This window comes from Marmota monax, unplaced genomic scaffold (genome assembly GCF_021218885.2).
Source record: "Marmota monax isolate L192 unplaced genomic scaffold, Marmota_monax_Labrador192_F-V1.1 WCK01_AAM20220418_F8-fsc00041, whole genome shotgun sequence".
NCBI classification, from domain to species: Eukaryota; Metazoa; Chordata; class Mammalia; order Rodentia; family Sciuridae; genus Marmota; species Marmota monax.
The window spans coordinates 17214409-17230007 of NW_026695238.1; the positions used below are offsets into that span (position 1 = coordinate 17214409).

The 15599-nt window shown below is 53.8% G+C and overlaps 1 protein-coding gene and 1 non-coding gene across 14 annotated transcripts in view; both read left to right on the top strand.

Annotated features, from left to right (window-relative positions):
- Agap1 (ArfGAP with GTPase domain, ankyrin repeat and PH domain 1) overlaps positions 1–15599 on the top strand; it is a 488301-nt gene that overhangs the window by 268124 nt on the left and 204578 nt on the right. The gene's annotated exons all lie outside the window — the stretch shown is intronic.
- Trnav-cac (transfer RNA valine (anticodon CAC)) lies at positions 8208–8280 on the top strand. Its single transcript has one exon. It is a non-coding gene; the product is annotated as a tRNA-Val (tRNA).

The following is a 15599-nucleotide window of genomic DNA, read 5'->3' on the forward strand; positions in this document are numbered from 1 at the left end:
GGACTGTGTTCACAGGGTCCAGTGAGGGATACCCCATTCCAAAACCTCACAGCCCCTGCCTGGTTCTCACGCTGTGGTCCTTGAGCTCTGCAGCCGGTGCTGCGGGGACGCTCCTGCAGGCTGGCTCTTCCCCAGGGGTCTCCTGGGTTCCCTGTGGCTTCCCTTCTGCTGTCCCCGTCTTGGGCCATCTGCACATGGGCTCCTCTCTGCCCTGACTCGGAGGCCTCTGTTTTCATGCCCATGGCCTCTTCCTCGCCGGTGGCCACTTGGGATCTTCTTGGTCACAGAAGGACAGTCCCCACGGGGCCTTTCTGTCTGACCCAGTGTCCCGCAGCCTGGACACGGGCTGCCTGTGGCTGGAGCCAAGGAGCGTCCCTGCCATTCCTCTCCCTCTGTGCCTCGTTTGGCCAGAGCCCTCCTCCCGAGCTGATGCCTCCCTGGGTGTGAGGCTGGCAGAGGGACTCTGCCCTGCTTTCCAGCAGAGCTGGCTCTGTGGTGGTCAAAGATGTCACTCCGTACTGTGCCCTTCAGCAGCCCTGCCTGGAATCCGGCAGTGTCCTTGGGGGCCACCCAGCCGTCGTCTTGATGCCCTGGGGTCCCTCCTCTGCATGCGATGTAGCCTGTCTTCTGAAGACCCTGCTGTGGCCATCGATGTCTGCTTGTGACAGTCCTTGGGCTGCCCACAGGACCCCTCTCTGCGCCAGCTGGTTGTTCCTGTGACCAGCTACTCTGTGCCTCTGTGCTGAGGCCTCCACTGAACCTTCTCGGCCCGCGTCACACCCCCAGCCCCCCTCAAATGTTCCAGAGAGTGAGGACTACTGTAGCATTTTAATACAGCAGCTGGCAACACAGACGCATGGGGGGTCAAGCCGGGACTTAGATGAGGAGGAGGCGGAGGGGGGGTTCCAGCCGACGGCGGGGAAGCCCCCACTGCCGAGGCAGCCTCTCCTCTCCACACACCCCATGCTCTCCCAGGCTGGTCCTAGTTTTTAAGAAAAGTTAGGAATTCTGAATTTGCACGTGAGAGCTCATTACCTTTGAGTGTTGACAGTGGAGTCTAAGATGTCCGGCACCTGAAGAGTCCCCAGGGCAGCTCTGTGTCCGGCACTCATCCTGGCATGTGAGGCTGAGTGTAACCTGCGCCAACCTCCTCGCCCAGCCTCTGGCCCACCCCACTGAACACCTGTGCACTCATCTCTGCCTTTGTGCAGTGCATGGCCCCTCGGCCCACACGGTGTCCCTGCTGCTGCTCAGGAGCCTCCTCCCCACCCCTGCAGGGCCACGAGGGCCTCTGTTCAGCACCCACTGCTTAATCCCAGGGTGGCGTTCTGCAGGCTGCACGGAGCCCTGTGCACCTGGTGATGACGACAGCCCTTTCCATGTCCACCACTAGGCTGGACTCTTGCGGGAGCAGCAGGTCCAGCTCACTGTTCTTTGGGGCCAGGACAAGGCAGGTCCTGACCAGCAGCACCAGCAGCAGGCCTCCGTGAGCTGTGTGTGATGAAGCGACCGTCAGCAAGGCGCTGTCCTTGCAGGAGTCCTGCACTACACCCCACCCCCACCCCCGGCTCCCCAACAGGAACAGAAGTGCACACCAGGGCTGCTGAGCCACAGGTGCCCGCCCCCCGGATCGGGGACAGGGGAGTGCAGGGGGCATCCCAGATCCCTCCTGTAGGTCACCAAGCCGCTTCTACATCAGCCCAGCTCAGACCACAGTGCTGGGCCACCAGAGCCGAGTCAAACACCCCGCCAGCATCTGCGACTGCAGGTGCCTGCAGACCTATCACCCGGCCATCACACCGGCCATATCCCCAACAGACAGAACACAGGGCAGCTCAGGCACCTGGCAGTCCCTGCCTGGGCTTCCTGAGGCCCCCTGTCTGCAGCCATGAGGTCACCAAGGCCACCTCCAGCCCAGCCAGACAGCGCTGGGCTTCCTCCCTCTCCTGCTCTCCTGACGCCCCCACCTGCTCATCCTTGCATCTCAGTGGCATCCACCACTCACCCAAGTCAGGCGCCTGGAGCCATTCCTGATCCCGTGTCACCTTTCCACCCACCCCCACCTGTCACTATGTCCTGCCTCCTTTTCCTCTTGAGCCTCGCTCCACTGCACCCCATCAGAGGCCCTGCTCCTTTCTGTACCCGCTTCTCCGCCGTATGGTACCAGGGCTCCTACCAGGTGCCCTGTCCTTGGCCCACAGCCCTCCTCCTCCCTGCCACCACAGTGGTCCTCCCACTGTTAACTGTAGCCATGGTGTTACACCTGCCCCAGGCTTCCTGAGACCTCTGGGACAGAGCCAGAACTCCATGCCTGGCCCCGCCTCGGGTCTCCCCCCACTACCTCGTGTCCTGGCATCCTGGGCACATCTGACTGTGTCGCTTGCTCGGTGTGCTTGCCAGTTCTCCCCCACTGGAACACCGCTGTCTGCCACCCACCTGCCTTTCTCCTGGCCACCGGTGCAGGAAGAAGTTGCCACCGCAGGCCTGAGACTGTGTCTTTAAAGGTGGCTCTGAGTTGGCCTCTGGGAGCTTGAGTTTGGGGCGGGAGTGTTCCTGTTATTCTTGGAATTGATAAGCATGTTGCTGTGTTCGAACTCTGTGCAAGCTTTTGGCTGAGGCCGATGCTTTCCTTCTGGGAACCTGCAGACTTGGTATGTGCCAGGAGGAGGGGCCCCGCTTGAGCAGCCCCAAGACAACCTGGGCAGCCTGAGGAGCCTCCCTAATAGACAGCGTCGCTCTCGTGCTTTGCGCTCCTATGACTCTTGCTTTCACTTTTGTCCAAAAGAAAAATGGTTCACAATGACAATGATGTTGTTGCACAGTGTATATACTCTATTATTAAATCCATAAGTAATGTGAACCACTTCATAAATTATTTAGCTCCAAGTTCATTTTGTATAGAAAATTACATCTTTGAAAAGATATGACAGGGTTAAAATGAATCAAGTTTATCGTAAAACTGTTCTAGCCATAGTAATTTAATCTGTGTCATTTTATCAAATAAGAAAAATCTTCAATATTTTGAATACTCATCACTCAAGTAGTACAGCCGCTGGTGCTCCCGCAGCGAGCAGGCCTGCCCCCGTCCTTTCAGTGATAGGCCCTGAAACGTGTGGCTTCCTGTGCGTGTCCATCAGGCCCGACTCTGCACCCGCTCCTGACCCATCACGTCCTGTGTGAAGGTACAGCCTGAGCTGCGGCTCAGAATGGCTCACGTCCTGCTTCCTCCCCCCCCCCCGAGGGCCGCAGAATCCTCTGACGCAGCCTCACCCCTAGCCTGTGCCTCGTGTGGTGGACTTACCAGGTGGCCCTCAGCAGGGCTTCCCGTTCCAAAATCACCGTTTCCTGTTTCCGCAGCCCCATCAATGCAGTGGAGGGAAAGGCAAAGCCTTTGGGATACGACCGCGTCTACTCCATCCTGTAGGCACCTGCCACGCTCACTCCAGTGACCAGCTCCCAGGCACTCCTGGGTTCTGGGTGGCCTTCGCACACCATCATCCTGCGGCCAGCTCTGCAGCTGAAACTCATGTGGCCGCCCCACGAGGCCCTTGCCCCACCCCACCCCCCTGGCCTTGCTTCCTTGTCTGTGGGCCTGAGTGCCCTCTGCAGCCTCTTTATGGAGTGGCTGGGTCTCGGTGACTCCACCCCAGCCCCGCAGAGCACCTGGGCCTGGGCTGCACAGGGTCCCTGAGCCAGGAAGGCAGGTGGCTTCTTTCTAATGCCGAGAGCTGCTGGATGGGTCGCGCCACATCAGAATGAGGTTGAGAAAAAGAGGCAACTCGTCATCACCCTGTGGAGGAGCTGGATTTAGCAAGAAGTGACCAGAAAGTCCACGTGAAACTGATGATCCGTCGACCGTGCTGTCCACAAGGGCATCCTGACTTGAGAAGCCTGCCCACCACTCAGTCCACTGGAAGGTCCTGCGTCCAAGTGCGTCTCCTTTTCCAAGCCCGGCCACCTGTTTGTGGAAACGTAGAGTCACGTGTAGCACAGAGACAAGGGGATCCGGGGCCTCTTGACAGAAGGAGCAAGCAAGGGGGAAGTTCCCCTTGCTCATCCACTGACGCTTTCTCCAGCCTGTGAGTTCTTGGGGGGCCTTCCTCACGTGGGCTCTTCCTGCTTTGGGACACTGGGCAGGAGCCAGACCCGAGGCTGCCTCCTCCTCACCCCACCCCTGCGTTTCAGTACTGGGGTCACCCTTATCCCTGGACTGACTTCCCCTTCACCTGTGGGTCTGGAGGTATCCTGGCCATGTTGTTCCTTAGAGCTCCCAGTAAAAATGACTTTGTTCTGTGGCACTATGTTAAATTGGCTGGTTAATTCTGGTGTTATTTACCCTGTAATTCATTAGTTTCACCCCACCATTGGCAGCTGACAGGCTGTAATTTCACGCCTTGCAATAAAAGATGTCTCATAATCTGCTTCATTTAGCAGCAAGAGAATTTAATGAAATTAACTGCAGTCCTAATTACGCCAGTGAATACTAAAGACCGCCATCAAGTTTTCTCAGAAAAGGACGAGGTCCACCTCGTGAAGGATTTGGAATATAATTTGCTGGGAAAAGTTGCAAACATCCTCCTGCGGTTGGCCGATGGCCGGCCATGACTCCATGTGTGACCGGAGTGAACTGGCCGTTTTCTGAATGGCTCTTCCAGTATTCCTTGTTTGATCAAATTTGGAAGCGGTTCCTCTACCAGAGTGATCTTGGTGACATAAGCAGGGGGACCTGAGGTTTTCAGTGAACGTCTTCCCCCTGACGGTGGCCTCTGTGTGTGTAGATTTGCGTTGCATTCCGGTTTTCCATGTGTGGACCTGGAAACTTTCCTGGGTAGGTGGAAGTTGGGTCTTCTGCTCAGATGCTCAGAACTCAGCCTTGGTGGCCGTCCCCGTCCCTGTGGATGGGGATGCTGACCCTGTGGGAACTTCCTGGCTGCGGCTGGATGCCTGGTGGGCTTGGCGCTTCAGCCTCACCCGACCCTTCCTCCAGCCACCAGGCCTGGCCTTCTTCTCCAGGACAAATCTCTGCTTTACATGCTACACCCTTCGTGTCCCTGAAGGGGAAGGAGACAGACGTGGCCAGCGCCCTGCCCTGTCCTCACCTTCCGTGCTCACGTCAGGCAGGCCCTGTGTCTGGGCTGCTCCTCCTCAGCCCCGCCCTTCCCCGCCTCCTCCTCTGTGGTGGGAGGGGACTGGGAAATGAGAACAGGAGCGGGCTGGTGCCACCTGGGAAGGTCCCAGCCAGTGCTCACGCACAGTGCTCATCCCAGCTGTCTCTGCTCCTGGGCTGCTGCAGTGGACAGGGGAGAGCACACAGTTGGGAGGGCAGCAGTGCGGGCCAGCAGGTGGCCGCACACAAGCCGCAGGCCTGGGGAGCCTCGGGAGGGAAGAAACACAGGTTCACCCTGGACAGAGGGACCCCTGAAATCTGTCCGCCTGAAAATGGGTCTTTTTATATAAGTATGACAGAAGTGTCAGTAGTCTCAGGTTACTGACTGGTCCCTCTCTTCCTGCTCGGGCCTTACGAACGAGTGGTCTTGTGTGTCCTGAAGTAGCCACCGCCCAGGGCAGTGGTGACCTGGTTTCCCAGGCCCAGGACATCGGCTGACTGACAAGGTAACTTCAGCCTCTGCCACCATGACCAGGAAGCCACCCCAGGCAACTGTGGTTTGGAGGCCACATTAGAACTCGGTGGCATGACTTGAGGCTGCTTTTGCCTAGGGCTTGTAAAGAAACACAGAGGGACATTTGGGAATCGCTTCTGCAAGCAATATTCATGCACTGGTCACACTCAATTTTCCTGCTGTCCTACTCTGATAGGGCGGTGACTCCACAGACCTTTTAAATGTCAGAGGAAGATAATTGTGCTGTGAAGTTGCAAGTTGCAAGACCACCGCACGCCTGCTTGGGCAGGTCCATACCAAGGGATTGGTGGGTTTCTAGGTCCAAGTCCACTGGTGGGCATAGCCGGCTGTGGGCAGGGGCTGACTAAGCCATACTGGGGATGACCAGGGTGTTGGCAGTGCCAGGCCATGGCCGATGGTCTTCCCACTGTACCCAGCAGCCTTGCACAACCTGCAGAGCTGGCTCTTGGGTGGGCTCGCTGGGTCAGTGTGTACAGGCATCTCCCATGGGAAAATACCGGCCAGGATGGAGCAGGAGACCTGGATTTTAGGTATGATGGGGTCCTCCCAGACGATAGCCCTGGGCACACCAGCCAGGCTCACCAGGCCTTGGAGCTGGTAGCTGGTGGCCCTCGGCAGCTCGTGGCTGGGCTGTCATTACTGATGCTGTGCTGTGAACATCTGCCAGGTGCTCCTGCTGCCCCTCTGAGCCAGGTGGGCACAGTGGCTCCCCTATGTCTCTCAGTGTGGCCTGGGAGGCCCTGGAGAGGAGACTTGGGCAAGGCCATGTCCTGGGAGTGGCAGAGCAGCTTTTACCAGCTCCCGTGTGCTTCCTCTCCACTTTCCCTCCCCAGCACAGCCTGTGCAGGGCCGGGTCAGGACAGGGCCACCGGGCCTCAGGGATGCTTTTAAGGGACGGTGCATCATATGCTCTCATGCAGTTACCTTGCCACTTTCGTCGCTCGGTCTCCCCATGTTGGAGCATCTGCAGCCAGAGCCAGGGTGGATGAGACCGTACACATGTGTGCGTGGTCTCCACATGTGTGGCCCTGAACCCAGGATGTCACCCTGCTGCCACAGCCCCGAGGACAAGGCCAGGAGATCGCCAGGAAACACAGGGGCAAGGAGCCTGTGGACAGAAAGACGGGGCTAGGGAGGCTTCTCCTGAGTGCTCGCCATAAAAACCACTGCACTGCCATTAAATCTGGGGGCCCGGGTGGGCTCCTGCTAGGAGAGAAGCAGGCCCGAGTGCTGGAGGCACCGCCAGTGCATCGCGTCTGCAGTGCGCCAGAGGTGATTTTGGCGACGAGCACTGAGGAAACCTGAAGTGTTTCTCTCCCAGACCCTCCCAGCTTATTAAAAGAACTTATAGACATGAAAATACATTAAAGTGGGCAAAGCGGAGAGAGGGTGAGAGAGATTAACAGCCGCCGCTGAATAGAGCCTATTGATGAGACGGGCCTGTGCCGCCGCCGCCTCTGGAACCAGGTGCTGGCAGCCGAGGGGGAGGTCAGGCCCCACCAGCATCTAGGGGAGGGGAATTTGTATTTAAAAATAATCTATGTCCAGTGCTGGATTCCTCCCTCTCCTGCCGGGAAGGGGGGAAGCACCCTGCCGCCCAGCGCCCTGTTTTAGCACCCACATTAAAAGATTCACTTAAGATGCGCAGAGACTGGCTTGAAGGGCGCGCGCCTGCATAATGTCTATTGTCTGTGTCTGCCTGGCTTTTAGTGCCGGGGCCCAGCATGGGAGCCAGGCCTCCCGGTGTGCAGTGGAGGGGGCTCCACGGGGAGGGGAGCCCCAAAACAGGCCTGCTCTGACAGGCACCTGGCAGGTGAGGGTGCGCGAGGTGTTTTTAGGATCTAGGGTGCTGCTGCTGATCATGAATCGGAGCCAGCATGTGGCGTGTGTATGTGTGCCAGAGAAAGTTCGCCGTCAGTCAAGTTTTATCTCTTAATGAATAGAGACTGCTGAAGTAAGGGTTAGGTAATTGAGTTTATAATTAATTAGCCATAACCCTCATCAGATAAAGCAGTTGTGGAGGATTTTTTTTTTTTTATCTCCTCTCTCTCCCCAGGGCCTGCCCTTCTTTGTCCTTGTGCTGACAGCCAGCACTTATCTCGGCCTCCGGAGCCTGTGCCGCCAGCCCTCCCCCTGGCCGGCCGAGGGGTGGTCAGCGGAGCTGGCTTTGTGCTGGGAGGCCACAATCAGCCCAGCTGTCCGGCCATGATGAATTAGCCCAGGGGCTTAACAGAGAGGGGACCGCAGATCGGCTGTGATAGCGCTGCTCGACCTGACTTGAGCACATCTCTGATGGACCTTTGACACCCTCCAACAAAGAGGTTAAAGGAAGGAGCCCCCAGAAATGAGCTGCTCCAGAAAGTTGGGCAACTTACAAAAGGCCCTTTAATTTCTCTAGTGGGCAGTCCACCCGACAAAGGGAGGAGTCGGTGGGAGCTCACAGCCGTTCCCGCAGGAGGACCCTTGTGGTTTGGGTTTTTTTTATCCCATTTATTGGGGTTCTGCATGGTTGGGGACCAAGCAGTGGTAAGAAGTGAGGCATTAAAATCAAAATTATCTGGGGGCTGGGATGTAGCTCAGCTGGTAGAGCGCTTGCCTCACATGCACAAGGCTCTGGGTTCAATCCCCAGCACCACAAAAAAAAAAAAAATCAAAATTATCAGAGGCTCTGTCTCCTCTGGATTCTGCAGATGGAAGGAGGGAGACAGCCCTCCAAGCTTGAAGCCTTCAGTGGGCAGGTCAGGTGAAGAGACTGTGGCCCTATGGCCCACGGTGCTCATGAAGCCATGTTAGAATGACCTGTGTTTAGAGTATCAACTTCCACGTGACTCGTTTCTTCCTAGTGAGCCCAGGCGGGTGCTGGTCAGTCCCTCCATGCGGGGCTAGGGAAACAGAACTGTCAGTCACTCCTCCCACCTGCTGCAGGTGCCGTGGGTTTTAAATAGCATAAGCAACTTATTCTTTGTTAGTGACACCAGGTACCACTCATCTGAGATCCTCTGGTAACTAACCAGGGACTCGGAAGCTGGTGTTTTACCAGGCAGTATGACCCAATAATGGTTTTGAGTGGTAATGAAAATTTAATCTGACGAATATCTTATTCAGCTTCATTTAGGGAGTAAAGTATGATGAGTGCGTTTACAAGTGCTGAAATTTACAGAACAAACTCCTTCATTTGTTCAGGGAGTGGGAAGAGAAACCAACAGCCTGGTGTGTGGTGACAGTGGAAAGGACAGCTGTTGGTTTGGACTGGGCCAGAAGTCAGCATGGGCTCTGCTTGGAATTAATCTGGGAAGTACCGTCACTAGCAGAGACCCTGGAAATGCAGGCTCTCTCCTTCCACTTCCAGTCTCCGAATCCTGGAAGCCGTAACCGAGCCACCCCTAATGACTCCAGGTTCTTAATGAAGCAAATAACGGGGAATATGTCCAGGCCTCTCTGTGTGTAAAGGAGACCCCAATGTGAGGGCTCCCAGAGGAGCCAGGCTTCCTCTGGAACCCGTGGCTGGAGCGAGGCTGTGCTCCTCCCACCTAGCCTTCCCTGTCTTCCAGGGTTCCTGGGGTCACCTACCGCAAACCCAGTCTAAAAACCAGTGACCGGCCTTGCCAGCTCCTGTCACAGCTAAGAGAATTTAGGCCAAGGCTCTGTTCAAGGTCACAGGAAACATTGAGCAGAGAGACCGTGCTCCACCCCTGCTTCTGACTGAAACCTGTGCTGGGTCCATCCCTGACCACAGGTCCTGGCCTGCCCTCCTTGAAAACGCAAGAGCTGTCACCTGGGGCACCCTGCAGGTCACTTCCCAGCTGGCCCCTTGGCCCTCCTTCCTGGAGGCCGGGCTGACGGACTCCTTTTTCCAGCCTCAGCTCTGTGGTAGCCCCCAGGAGGGGCCACTCTGCCCCAGCCACTTTAGACAGGGCCAAGGTTAAAGACACACTGAGAGGACACGAGGGGCTCTGCCTCCGGGCAGCCTGGGCCCTGGTCTTGCCAGCGCTCAGCTGACTCCCTGTGAACTTGGGGAAGTTTCTTACCCTCTCTGAGCTTTACCTGCTTCATGGTTGTGCTGCGGTTGACTTTCCTGCAGAGTCCTTGGAACAGAGGGTCTCCAGTAGGATCTCACAAGGGCTGCTCCCCTGGCCCTCCCTTCTCGTATCAGAGTTAGTGGGGAGGACCCTGAGCTGCAGCCCTTTATGCATCCTCAGTTTTGGAGCCACCACTCTATGAAGTATCCTCAGAAGTTCAGCCGGCCGCCAGTGCCGTGGCCCTGGACCCTGGTCAGCACTGACTGAATGTCGGAGCCGGAGGTTTGGGACCCGCCTGCCCTGGGTCCACTGTCTGTACTCGTCACTTCTGAGACCTCACTTCAACCGGTTTAACTCAGGAAGGACTAAAGGACCCTAAATTAGTGAAGGAGAAGAAAATGGAGCTTAAAGGAGAAAAGATAGGATTCATACGTGACTTTCCACAAACCAGTTTTGTCTAGCTCTGTGGAAACTTGCCATTGCTGACCCTGTGTCACTGGCTGGCCCTCAGTGAGCTGAAGCAGGGTCCCCGTGTTCTGTAGCAGAAGTCTTACCTGGAAACGTCTACATCTGTTCCTCGGGAAGTCAGTCCTGGAACAGGCGTTTCAAAATCAGATTTATTTATTAGATTTATTTGAAATTCACACATTGACTAAAATTTTAAGTTTTCTTTGTTATACCACATTTAATGTCATCACTCAAATATTTTAGACATGGTTACTAATTTGGTTAGGGATTTATCATTTTCAAACCTAATTTTAGAAATATTTTACTTTGGGTATATTTTCAGAGTCATAAAAGATACATTAGGTAAACACAGGGTCGTTCCTGGTTGAATCTAGGGTGTGAGTCCATTAGACTCCTTTCCCTGAGAGTCTGGGTCCTGTGTTGCCGATGCTCACCCGCCCATGTCTCCTCCTCTTCCCCCCGCAATGCCACAAAGACGGGGTCCAGAGGATCCTCCCTTCTTTCAAAGTGGAGGATCCTTGTTTGAATTGGAGCAGTGTTGGTAAATAGGTGATATGGGACCCGGGTGGGGAGGAGTCATCCCCGATCTTCAGGAAATAGCTTATCTACCTTTGAGGTCCCTAGCTAGAAGCTGCCCAGAAGAACCAAGAATATTCTCAAGTTTTCCTCTGAGTTTAGCATCAGTGAGGCTGAACCTTTTCCCCTTGGGTTGTTCTGATACCCAGTGGTTCTCCCAGAAATATTTGCAGGTTTTGCCTGCAAGAAACGTGCATTGCCCTGCATGTATCCCGTGCTCTGCAGCATTAGGAGGCATCTCTTGCTTCTCTGCCCTGCTTGGGCAGGGGCCACTGTCAAGCCTTGCACACTCTCATAGTCCATGTGCTTAAACTTGAGAATCTGAAGTTGGCATCCTCTCCACCTATAAGCCCACAGAAGGCTCAGACCAAAGCCCTGGGAGTGCTCCCCACTTGCTGTGAGCAGACCCCCATGGCCCACCTGCCTGCCCAGTCATTGTCCTGCCCCTAGGACTGGAGATGCAATGGGTCCCTTGGCCCAGGCCACCCAGAGATCACAGGCTGGATGAAAAGGGCCAGCAGCATCCCACACAGTCAGAGACCCACAGCCGTGCACAGGACATGCACAGGAAACGCGCAGGAGGTGCCCCACCCGGAGCCTCCATTACATTTCCACCTTCAGACAGGCTGCCTTCCTGGTGCTAAGCCCTCAGGCCTCCTGCAGCGTGGGCTCCTGTGCCGGCACCGAGACATGGGGTGTCAGGACACACCGGGGCCCTGTGGTGTGGTCCTCTCCAGGCACTGAGGACAGGGCCTGAGGAGCGCTGCTGTAGGACAAGACACAGATGTGGCCATCACACGTTCCGGGGGCCACATGTTCCAGGGCAGACACCAGGTCCTGGTGCAGCTCATGAGCACAGTGGCCTCTCAGAAGTGGCATGTCCTGAGCATGCCCTTGCAGCCACCACGGAGACTCACGCAGGTCCCTCGCTTTTGCTGTCCCTGATGCTCAGGCTGCTCACGGCTCATGCATCCTGGGGGCATACTGCCCAGCCGCTTCTGTTAACTTTCAGAGTGGGGCTGGGGCAGTAGCGCAGTGGAGAGCGCTTGCCTGGCATGTGTGAGGCTCTGGGTGCGATCCGTAGCACCACCTATAAACAAACAGAATAAAGGCATGCCGTCCATCTACAGCTACCAAAAACAGGAGCTGGAGAAATCTACGTGCACAGAAGCAGGGCTGCCTGCACGTCACACACCTGCGGAGGGGACTCAGCAGCCGCCTCCTGGGCTGGCCAAGCTGCTTCTGGGTAGTGGCAAATTCAAGGTCAAGTAGTGATGAGAGAAGACAGGAAGCAGCTCGTAGACACACATCTTCTACATACTCTGGAGCACTGTGGTCACCAGGTGTCCGGGAAAGCTTCTGGTTAAAAGCACAGGAAGAACCCAGAGTCCACTGAAAGAGCTCTTTTGCTCAGAGCCCTGGATTTCGCCAGGTTGTCTGGCTGTCGGGCACCAACAGCGACCCTCAGCACTAGTCCGGGCAATCCTGGCACCTCTTCATTGTGGACTGGAGAGTTCACCAGACCCCAAGACCACGCCGCATTTAATTTCATATTGCTCCTTGGAGAAAATGTGTATCTTAATAGCTATGACCTTTTACTTTGTATCAATTCAGATTGAACATAATCCAGGCTGTAGCCATCTTGAACAAATTCCACCCTCAGCATTACTGCAGAGAGGGAAGTTAAGTTGGGCATATAAAATTGTAATTCATTAAATTTTTCTTTAGTTGATAAGCAAATTGCTGTTCAGTGCTAAGATGTGTTTTATCAGGGTTTTGGTAGCATTAGTTAAAAATGTGAAAATAATATAGAATATGACCACAAAATTTTTAGAGGAATATATCAAACTTTGTAGTTACAGAGTTCTGAAGGGCTTTTTCACTGATTAAAAGCATGTTTCCTTATTAAAGATAAGGTCTGTCGTTTCAGAGCTTTCAGTCTAGTAAGTTGATGTGCAGAATGCACACATGCCTACCCATCCCTCCTGGAATTTGTTTAATACAGTAGTTAAAGGGTGGGGGAGTATTTTAAACTACAAACCTTTCAATGAGGATCTTTTAAGTAATTAAGATGACTCTTGTGCAGGGATAATAATAATAATAATAATAAAAAGGACTAAGAATTGGTTTCCCATGAGTTGTATTTGGTGCCCACAGTGGTCTGTAATCACTGCGCCCTGCCTGCTTCCTCTTTGTCGTAAGTTACAACGGATCCATCTGCCATGGAGGGTCCCCGCAACATGAAAGGTGGTTTCCCTCCGAGCCGATGAAATTGATGAGCTGATGAGCAGGGAGAGACCCCTCATATTTTAATGCCAGCAGCAACAGTGCTCACACCCAGAGAACAGGAGCATCAGAGTTGGTGGTAGCAAGGAGTATTTGTCGCTGTAATTGACAAATAATACCCCTCATAAATACTGCCAGTCTTTTCAATTAGTTTTCATCTAAAATTCGGGCCACAAAATGATGGCCTGTCAACTGACAATGAATGGCAAAAATTAATAAATTGTCTTCTAAATAGAACGGACACTTAAGAAAAATTGGGCAGCCAATTTAGCACAGCATGAAGCGAGGGGAACCTTTTGTGCGGGTGCCGGGCACTAATGTTGTCTCGATCTTTATTAATGGCGCTCGGCGGCGGCTGACAGTTTCGTTGCTACTGGCAACTTTCTTCATTAAAATTAAAGCCAGCATCAAATTCCATTAGCCGTACTCTGGGCACCTTGCTTTTTCTTTTTTTTAAATACATATTGTTTCTTTTATTAACTCCCTCTCCACCCATAAGGAGTTTTAAAAGAAGTGAAACGGCAGGAATTATTTGCTAGGGCCAGAGGTCCGCGCTGGGGGGGGGTGGCTGACGGGCCCCGCTGGGGCCCTCGCCCTAAAATCTGCAGACTTCTCTCCGTGCTCCGTCCTCTCAGAGCCAGCGCTCATCATCTCCCAAAACTGTGTACTATTTTGGGTCTGCAGCTTTCAGAGAGGGACAGCTAATTGGCGTCGGGCCTTCCGGTTTCTTATTTTTCCCCATCACTTTCTTTAAAAGTTCTGCTTCCCATCCCTGTTGTTCCCAGGGCTGACTGTCCCTGACACAATAGTCACTTGAGGCTCAGAGAGACTTCGTTTGTCAGGAAGGCCTGAGAGTGATTTTCCCAAAGGCATCACTTTTATCTGTAGAACAAATTTCAACCTTTGAAGGAAAAAAGAAAGAAAGAAAACCAGCTTTGGTGAATAAGTTCTGAACTATTGTGTGCGGAGCTGCTGCCCGCCCTCCACAGCACCCCGAGGATTCAAAAGGAGCACTCGGCCCCAGGGTCGCCTCTGGGGGCAGCGACAGGCAGCCACTGGCTCAGCTCCGGCCTGTGGCAGCACCGTCCACCAGTCCCGGAGCCCTTAGCCCTGGCCTGTCCTCCCACCCAGACCCGGCTCTCATGAGCGCTGAGGTCCTCAGTGATGACAAGTTGGGGGACCAAGCCTTCGTCTCCTTCCAGCCTGCATCTGAAAGAAGCCCAATACCCATTAAAACGACAAAAAGCTTAAGTGTCAAGTAATGAAGGAAAGGGTATTATACCAAAACACAGGAAACGTGCACTCTGAAATTTAATATCTGAGCATCCTGGCAGTCAAGGAAAAAAGGGAAATCCAGTTGTGAGCCCTGGACTGGTTCTGAGTGTCCCTCTGTTGCCTCTAGCTGTCCCAAATGACTTGGACCCATGAATTGTAAGCTCCTTTCTCTGTTTTGTCTGAAGGCAATTGTTTATGGACTCAGTATGTGGGAGTTACTTTTTCTCATTACACAGGTTTCTGCTTCACCTCTTTTTCTCCAAACCTTCACAGAGAAGGATTTTATTAGTGATAGTGTCAATGACAGTGTTAAAAGAAAATACAGCAAGTGAAATGGACTCTTTCCTGTCTTATTCTCAATTTGGGAAGTATTTAATACAACAGGTGTCTGAGAGTCCCAAACAGTTTCTACTTAAATATCATACAGTGTGTGTGTGTGTGTGTGTGTGTGTGTGTACGCGCGCGTACACACACATGCACACGCTGTAAAGGTCTTACGGTAATATATTCTTTTTTTCTAAGAAACATTTCTGATGTTTTAATACTGAAGTGCAATCAGTCAGATAATCTCAGAAAGACTGCTGTCACGTCCCTCCGTCATCTTCAGTGAGTCAGATGAAGCACACACCAGGCGCTGGCCGGTTGGTGTCGTGGAAAACGGCATTCGCTCAGACTGCACTGTTGGCTGCAGCGTCGACGTGTGGTTGTCTAGAATTGTTGACAGGCCCACATAGAGCATAGCAGTCACCTCCCTACTGTGTGCAGCAAGGGGACCTCCCTCACCACGAGCCCCTGCCACCCCCTCGCAGAACCCGATCTAGGCAGGGAGACGATAGTTACTCGATGGCTGAACCCACTAATATGTCAGGGCAAATGGGGCGTGAAATGCAATACTTTATATAGAGCATATACTAAGTGATTGTACGCTGAAACAACAAGGCCATTTTTAACTTGCTGACACAATATTTGCAGTGTTTCATCATGAAATTGTCCTGATTAGCAGTCAGCTTCTTCAGAGGGGCCGTCCAAGTGGTTTTGTAAATGTGATGAATCAGAGGGTTTGTTAAAGGCCCCCACGTCTTCCTTGAGGACCTGCAAGCACAGTCCCCATATGGGGTCCAGGGCCAAATGTGTGACTTTGCCACGGTGTTTGTGGGATTTGTGAACTCAAGGTGTCACAGCGCGTGGAAGGTGACGTCTGGTTAGGAAGTGCATTTTGTGCTGTTGATGGTGGTAGCGCTCTGTTTCTGTCAGTCTCTGGGTCAGACTAGACGGCTTTTGTGGGGGTATTGGCGGACCCCAAGCACAGGCAGACTGTCATCTCTGCCTGTGG